The 8,004-nt window shown below is 44.1% G+C and overlaps 1 protein-coding gene across 11 annotated transcripts in view; it reads right to left on the reverse strand.

The window, feature by feature from the left end:
• GTDC1 (glycosyltransferase like domain containing 1) overlaps positions 1-6,497 on the reverse strand; it is a 185,979-nt gene extending 179,482 nt beyond the window's left edge. For 3 of the 11 annotated variants that reach the window (XR_008748578.1, XM_055813007.1, XM_055812997.1), the window contains exon 1: positions 6,199-6,285. The gene's annotated coding sequence lies outside the window, so the exon portion shown is untranslated. Of the gene's footprint in view, positions 1-6,178 lie in introns of all 11 variants that reach the window. The other 8 variants (XR_008748577.1, XM_055813005.1, XM_055813009.1 and 5 more) reach the window with 6 other exon arrangements.
• Positions 6,498-8,004: the final 1,507 nt, after the last annotated feature.

Consider the following 8,004-nt stretch of genomic DNA (forward strand, 5'->3'; position numbering starts at 1 on the left):
AAAAAAGAAAACTGACTTCATGATAACAAAAGCGTATTTCTTGTCAAAGTTTTCTTAAAGCAAGATCAGGACAAGCAATTATTTTCTAAAGCCAACAAGATTATTGTTTATTTGGAGAACTCAAATTTATCTCAAACCACATGCAACATACTCAGAAATTTACTGTATTAATCTGCAATCTAGTAGACATGCAAGGTGAATGGTAAAACTTTCAACTGGGAAACCACAAAATACTGCTGTACTACTTATTCTGCAAAGTCATCTCACAGCATATTGTGTAAACTTTGAAAGGAACTTGAATATAAAAAAATGCAATATGTTCAACTACTAGTTTAATTTTTGTTTTCTGGAATGTCTGTATGTAGATTAAATATCAAAGCAAGAAAGATATACAGGAAATATGATGCTGAGCATCAGATGAAATGAGGATCTGTACTTAAAAAACAAAATCTTAATTGAAATGATGGAAATTATGGTGCTTCTGCGAAAGCAGTTGTTTAATTATATGCACCAGGGAAGATACTTAGAAGAAACACCTTATTTTTACACTCAACATAGACTTTATTCCTATTTTATTTACAGAGGTGTCACCTAGTAAATAAACCACTAAGAAAATACAATCAAGATCTACACAGTCAAATTCTCCACAATAATATCACGAATGCACAACTCTGAGGCTTTCTTCCCCCCACGCCAAACCAATCTGATTGGAAAGAACAGGAAGAGGGCAATATTTTTCTAAGAGCTGGTCCTAGAAATGGAGCTATCTTTACTATTCTTTCTCCCAAATATCCTGCCACTATAGTCACACACCATCATTGCTGTAGCTAATGACTCCATTCTGAGTTTTCAGCATTCCCAAACATTTACCCTTGCATGTACGCACAAAGCTTTGCGATATTCTGGCAGTTCTTCTATATAATGGCTTTACAACTGTTCTGTTTCCATTAGATACTTTTTATTAGGCTTCAGGAAGACGAACCAAAAACCTCAGTTCTCTGAAGTGGGGAGAAGCTTGTCTTTGTCTTTTCAGATTGAGAAATAGGCTGAATGGCAACAGCAAGGTCTTCATCCTTCATTCCAACACACCTGACCACTGAATTCTGCCAGGGTAAGTAATGCCCATCATGGAACATCAATTCATTAAGTCTTCCACCCCAGAGAAGGAATAAAACACTGCAATATATTACATCTGAATCCAACTGAACTTAAGGGACATGGGTTGTTCCCCAGCTCTCGACGACAGCTTCTAATAATAACAACTATGAAAGAAATCTTACATTTTATTTTTGTTTGATGGTGTTTTATTTATCAAGACCACCATCATCACAAGTTTTCTGTTGCCAGTAACCTTTCTAAGGACCACTGTTGTACATCTAAGAAGAAAACTTTCCCACAGTATTTATGGCAATATCATACTTGTACCACTGAGCATCATTAACAGACAACCTGTTGTACAGACACAGCATCTGACTGCCCAAAACCACTCTTGGAACAAAACTGGAAAATGGCAGTGAAGCCACACTGGTCACACTGTTGTAGAGACACAATATGTAAAGATGTTTTCAGATGCAACACTGATTAAGTTCTTTTTTTTTTTTGTCAACCTAACAATATGTTCAACAATTTTCTTGTAACAATTCAGCGAAACTACAATTCAGCAAAATTAAGGTAGGAAGACATTTAATCCAGTTGCACCTGAAGTGCCAACAAGAAAACTTCCGCTAATCACATATATATTAGATTTCACACATATGTTTGATTATATGTAAACCTATACACACAAAAACATCTAAATCAAAGTTGCATATATAGCACTAACTTACTTTGGGATTTATGTGGCTCAACTGTTTGTGTTCTTTCTGTGTCTTAACCCTAACAAATAATTATTCGGGGAGATGGGGGGAACCAAACCACACTTAGTGCCTTGCCTTGCCTGTTTTCCTCCAAGTTCTGCATTTCATTGAATCATGGAATGGTTTGGGTTGGAAGGGACCTTAACGATCATCTAGTTCCAACCCCCCTGCCACTTCATCATTAATTTTACATAATTCATTGTTAATTTTAGACATTCCTCCAGTTCTCATTTGGACATCAAAGAGCTTCTCATACCCAAAATATCAGCAATCTGAAGTATTAGCTCCTCTACTTATTGTCATATATAACTTGAAAAGATCTTTGATTTCTTGCCTACAGGAAATACTGCAGATCAAAAATAAAGCATATATATATATATATGCTCCCATATATACAGATATATGGTGTCCAGGATTTAGGATAATAGACTGTTTGGAGACATGGTTTTCAGATTTAGATTTCATACTCTGTCTGGTGCTTCACACATTTATTTTTACTTTCACATCTGACATGCAGCAATATGGCTAGCTAAGGTGTACATTCAAGACATACTTTGATATGTATCTATTTGGAAATGAAATTCACACTGGGGTATGTGTCCTTACAGTACCAAGGCACTGCTTCACCACTGCTAACTGCACCACTTACTGATGGCTGGGGGCAGAGGAAGGCAGGCTCTCTAGAGCCCCTTGTTAACAATTCTGCCACCAAAGATTAAGATGATTCTACTGCTTTACAAACTTGGTAGAGAACATCTCTCACATATGAATGGGGAAAAAAAATAATCCATGGTAGCCAAAGTATTTCTCAAATGTCTGCTGCATGGGTTCCTAACAGCCTTGCATATATATTTTTAGAGTTTGTTCTCCACTTTTGTATTTTTTTTAAATTAGCAGTATTAGCAAGTTATACAACTAGTCCCAGACAATGAGATACTCACTCTGTTCAAGATAGCAAATCATTCACCTTAGTTTTGTTACTACTGACACTATACAACAGCTTATGTCTCAAGCAGTAGCACACAGAAGCCCTCAAATAGAGCAGTCAGCATTAAGGTCCCATTTTTAGTGATATTGATATAAATAAGTAATAAAAAAATACAACCTTAAAATATATTTTCAGCATGTTTCCTTATAACAGAGTACAATTCTCTTCACACAGCAACATATAGGTTATATCTGTTTCTTCTGAGCACATAGTTTAGGATGCAATTTATATAGAAACAGCAGTTCTTTAACTCAGTTATTTAACCAGGAAAGATCTCAAGTCTCTGGACAAAACTTCCTCTTTGCAGCTGAAACAACTAATACAAGATAATATTCCACACTCAGTATTTGCTCAGCAGCAGTGCAGAAAGAATGCCTTATGTCAACGGCCCTCCTAATCTGAGCTATATAGGACTGCATCGTATAAACATATTCTGATCTTGTGAAGCCAAACAATGCAGCATGTATATTTTATTTCTTTTTTCTAAGCTAGATTCCAGCTGGCCACACAAAGAGTAAGGAATTTAGGTACAACAAATGCTTCTGAAACTACTGGCCTTCTCTACATGAGGAAGCACTTGGTGCGATCCTAGCTTACCACAGCCATTCAGTTTTTGCCCAAGCAGTTTGTTCCAGGAGCCCTGAATGAAAGTACATACACTGATAAAGTGCTGTTTTGATGATAAAAATGTCTATCTAGACACTTTCACCAGTGCAGGTTATTGGTCAGAGACCATAAACCTTCACTGCTCTGATCAAAACAGAAAATAACAGAAGTCCAAGCTGTAAATTCGGCTAGAGGCCTGAAACGCTCAAGGCACGTGGCTCTTCTTTGAGCTATGGGCAATGTCAAACACTAGTTGTAGGGTGTAGAAGGCATTTATAAAAAGCCAACCAGGAACTTTTTGTTTTCATATTCTCAAATTTTATTGAGCAGAAATGTTTGAGGATAGTTTATTACTTTTACCGGCCACTCTAAAATGGGCCTCCAGCCAAACAGGTCTTTAAAATATGTCTGTATTTTAGTTTTAAAACAACATTAAGGAAGTTGTATAACTTTTACATTAGAATCTAAGTGACTTAGCAGCACAAGTGACACATTTCAGCTGTAACACAGGCACTTTGGAAGCTACGGGCACGACTTCTGCAACAGTGCCAGTTGCACATGGTACTGATCCTAACGCAGGAGAGAGATGCACAAGGATTATTTAACAGGTGTTTGTAACTCATGGCAAATCCCTAAACAATGAAATTCAGATGTATGCTGGTATCATATTAGTGACTCGTGTGCCAAACACCTTCATACAGGCTAAACTGTGGGACAAGACCCATCCACTATGTGCTGTACTTGCCTTCACAGGGCTTTACTGCAATATTCCAAGAGCAACAAATGGCAGTAGTTGTAACTATGTTACTGCACAAGAATTCAAACTGTGCATTTATTGTGGGAAAAAGGAATTTTGTCCACTATTTGAAAAGCACCAGCACCTTGAGCTGGACAGTGGTTTTGCTTCCCAGGTTCTACCATCACTGTCAATTGGCCAACTAATAGTTAAATTGGGAAATTGTTCAGAAAGTTTGGGAAGACAAAGGTATTGCAATACTGAGAATGATCCCCATCTTTTTACATGTGGTGGGCATACAGATCCAAAAAAAAACAGCACTGTATTAAAAAATCCTGCCCTTAATTGATTTATGTGATCTGCATTCATAGCATTTAAACTTATGACAGAAAGTATTCTTCCAATATATTTTACTATGGCTGGACCTCCAAGGAGGAAAAGGGAAAAAAAAAAAAAAAGATATGAAGCAAGAATACACTCTACATTAGGTCTTGAAAGTGCCAATTAAAATTCAATATTGTACTTTGTATAGAGGTTCCTTACATGAAAACCCTGTCATGGTTAAGATTTAAGGTTAACCAGGTTAATAGAGTCCAATAAAATAGCTCTATTTAATTATGCCACACCACTGTTATAAGGCACACTAAAATCCGCTACTCATCTTTACTTGACTATTGCGCTAAACTCCAAAACACCGTAACATGCACGCACTTCTCATCAACCAGAAAATCCTACCATGAAGTAAGGTTCAACCTCTTTCCCCTGCTTCTTAAAAAAAGTGCATGCATTTGCACCTCAAATGGTTTCTTCCCTCCAGTCTGCTACTCCAGTCATCACAGCCATGTGTTAAAAGATTCGTGCAGACCTGCCAAGGCTTGTTCATCTGAGACACTTTCCTGAAGTTGGGATTTGCTTGCAAAGTGTATTTAAGCAGGTCCTCCACTACTATGCGTTCAAACAAAATCCTAAACTCCACACATTTTTGTGAAATTGAAGTTATGTTTTTGTTCTCCTGTTTTGTAAAGCATGACACTACACCACTACAAAGGTTACGATCCTTCCCGACAGTGTTACCAGCATAACTATTTACACACATCCACCTTCAATTGTGCTGTAGTGACACTTGGACTGAAACTGGGTTCAGATTTTGCATCTCCCTACATAACTGCTTACAAAAAGCGGCCCCTGCCCCACGCAACTTGTATTTAAAAAAAAAAAAAAAGTGTTTTTAGAAAATAACCCCCCCAGCCGCATTTTCAAGGCTCTGGGCGCTGTGGCAGGCCCGGGGGCTGACCGAGGCCTGGCAGCAGGGCCTGTCCCGGCGGCTCCCCCGCAGCCCTGCCCGCGCCGGGCCCAGGGCAGCCAGGCCGCTCTCCGCACCGGGCCCCGCGTCCTCCGACGCTGCCCGCAGGAAGGGGCCGGAGACTACCGGCCGGCCCAGGCAGCGGCTCCACGGGGCCGAGGGGCGGGCAGCCATGTTAGGACCGCGGGGGGAGGCGGCACCCCGTGCCGGCAGCGGCTGCTCCCCACCGCCGCCGCTCCCCGGGGAGTGGCTCCTTCCCTCGGAGCCGGGCCGGGCCGCTGCCCTCCCCCGCTGCCGGCGGCCCCAAGGCCGCGGAGGCCAGGCCGCTCGCCCTGCTCCGGAGGCCGCCGCCAGGGCCGCGGGGCCATCTTAGGGCGAGCCGGGGCGCCGGCTGTCCCCGACAGCGCCTCCCGCGCCGCAGGTGCCGGGGAGCCACGTCAGGCGGAGCGCGCAGCCCCGCGTCCGGCGGCGGCGAGCCGGCTCCCCTCGCCTCCCCCCGCGCCCGACGGAGCGGGGCTCGGCGGCCCGGCCCCCCCCCCCCCCCCCCCCTCCTCCTCTCGCGTAGCGCCGGCCACCGCCGGCCCTCGCCCCCGGCCTCCTCGCCCGGCCCCGGGCAGAGCGCCCGCCCCGCCGCTCCGCGCTGACCCCTTCCCTCCCTCCTGCCTGGCTCGGGCGGCCCCGCTTCTTACCCCACCCAGAGGGAGCTCACCTCCTCCTCACTCCCGCCTGGAGACCGTCGGCACCGACGCGCCGGCGTCCCGGCCCCTCCCTCCCCTCGGCGCGCAGCAGAGCCAGCCTCCCCCTGCCGCCAGCCGGGCCCCCTCCTTCCTCCGCCCGCGGCCCGGGGCCCGGGGCCGGGCCCGCTCGCCCCCGAGCCCGGCGCCAGCCTGCCCCGGCAGACCTGCGGGGCGAGGGGCCCGGCCCGCCCGGGCAGCCCCTGCTCTGGGGGCAGCTCCCAGCGTCGGCCGGGCCGCTCAGGCCTCCCGGCCCGGCGGCCGGACCGGGGCGTTAAAAACAAATAATAAAAAAAAAAAGCAGGAAAACCGAGCGCTGGAAGGGGAAACGAACCGTTTGCTGTGGCTACCGCAGAACAGGCCAGCCCAAAGAGCCTGGGGAGTGGGGATGGGTGGGCGGAATAAGTAACATGGAATCCTACACCAGGTGCACTAAGGAAAAAAAAAACCACAAAGGTGTTTTTCCTCAGAGAAGCTGGAGAGAAAGTCAGAGCGCTTCTCAGTTGTGTTTCCCTGCTACACCGGCCCCTGGCAGGCGGCGCAGCCGCTGTGGAAGGCCGGGCAGTGCGGGTGTCAGCCCGCTCTGTGAACCCTCCTCGGCCCCGGCAAGTAACAAACTTCTCCAGCAAAACTTCTCAGAGGAGGCATGTTTGTAACGCTGACTCAATTTAGCATGGTGTTATCTTTGGTGTGTAAACTGTTGGCTTTTCTTTTTTTTTTTTTTAATGGGAAGTCAAAATGAGTAATATCTAATGGAGTGATAAAGCAAAATTTCCAAAGACTACAGCTGTGACAAGCACAAAGACCAGTAACTTGAGGAATTATGTATTTTTTCCTACTCTGGCTAATCAGTGATTATGAAAGAGTGACGAGAAGGCTGATTTGCATGAGAAATCCCCTTAGGATAATGCAGTGTTTTGTTTCACAATTTTCTAGGTTCAAAAAGCCTAGTAAAGTTGTTTTCCAATAGTTTTCCACTCTCCTGCACCTCTGAACTCCTGATACTATCAAGCTATGGAAATACCAAAATGTCACAAGGCAGGCAGTTCTTCCTGTTTTTTACGTAGGCAAAAGTGGCAAGACCTGAAAATCTTTTAATATTTGTTGCCCACATTATAAATAATTTTATAAATGTAGGATTTTGTCTTTCAGACGTTGTCAGACAGGGTGAGAGATGAGGAGACCTTCAGTCCAGCTGAGTAATTTGCCCCCAGCATGTGCTGGAACACAGACAAACAGGATGTTTTATCCCCAATTTATGGATAGAAAAATTGAGGCAAGGAAGTGAAGGCATTCATTTTTCAAGTGTAGAAGTGCTCATTTGTAAGCAGGCAATTTAGGCTGGAACTTTTTTTTTCCTTTTTTTTTTTTTTTTTTTTTTTTAGGAAAAGGACCGTGTATATACAGTTCCCATTGAAATTACACTTGAGGCACCCAAGCAGAAAGACTTTGGCCATACTCTTTTGGGGTCCCACAGCCCTAATCCCATGTTCTAATTGGCCAGTAATCTGTGGACAGATATTGTAACAGTTCCTTTAGAATATTTTTCTACTTCTCGCTCATTTGCATACTAATGGCATAAAAATAGGCACTTCCTGCCAGTAATTAGTCCGAGCCCAGAATTTAAAGAAAGAAAAAGACCACAGCATTATGGTAGACGGATGGTACTGAGGAAGCTGCAAAAAAGAGTCACTTCTCTAGCACTCAGAGAGTGCCTTTAATTTAGAGTTCAAGGCTGGCAACTCTGTTACCACTGTGTGACAGGGATTAACTGTTTGCTT

Source organism: Falco peregrinus, chromosome 8, assembly GCF_023634155.1.
Source record: "Falco peregrinus isolate bFalPer1 chromosome 8, bFalPer1.pri, whole genome shotgun sequence".
NCBI lineage: Eukaryota > Metazoa > Chordata > Aves > Falconiformes > Falconidae > Falco > Falco peregrinus.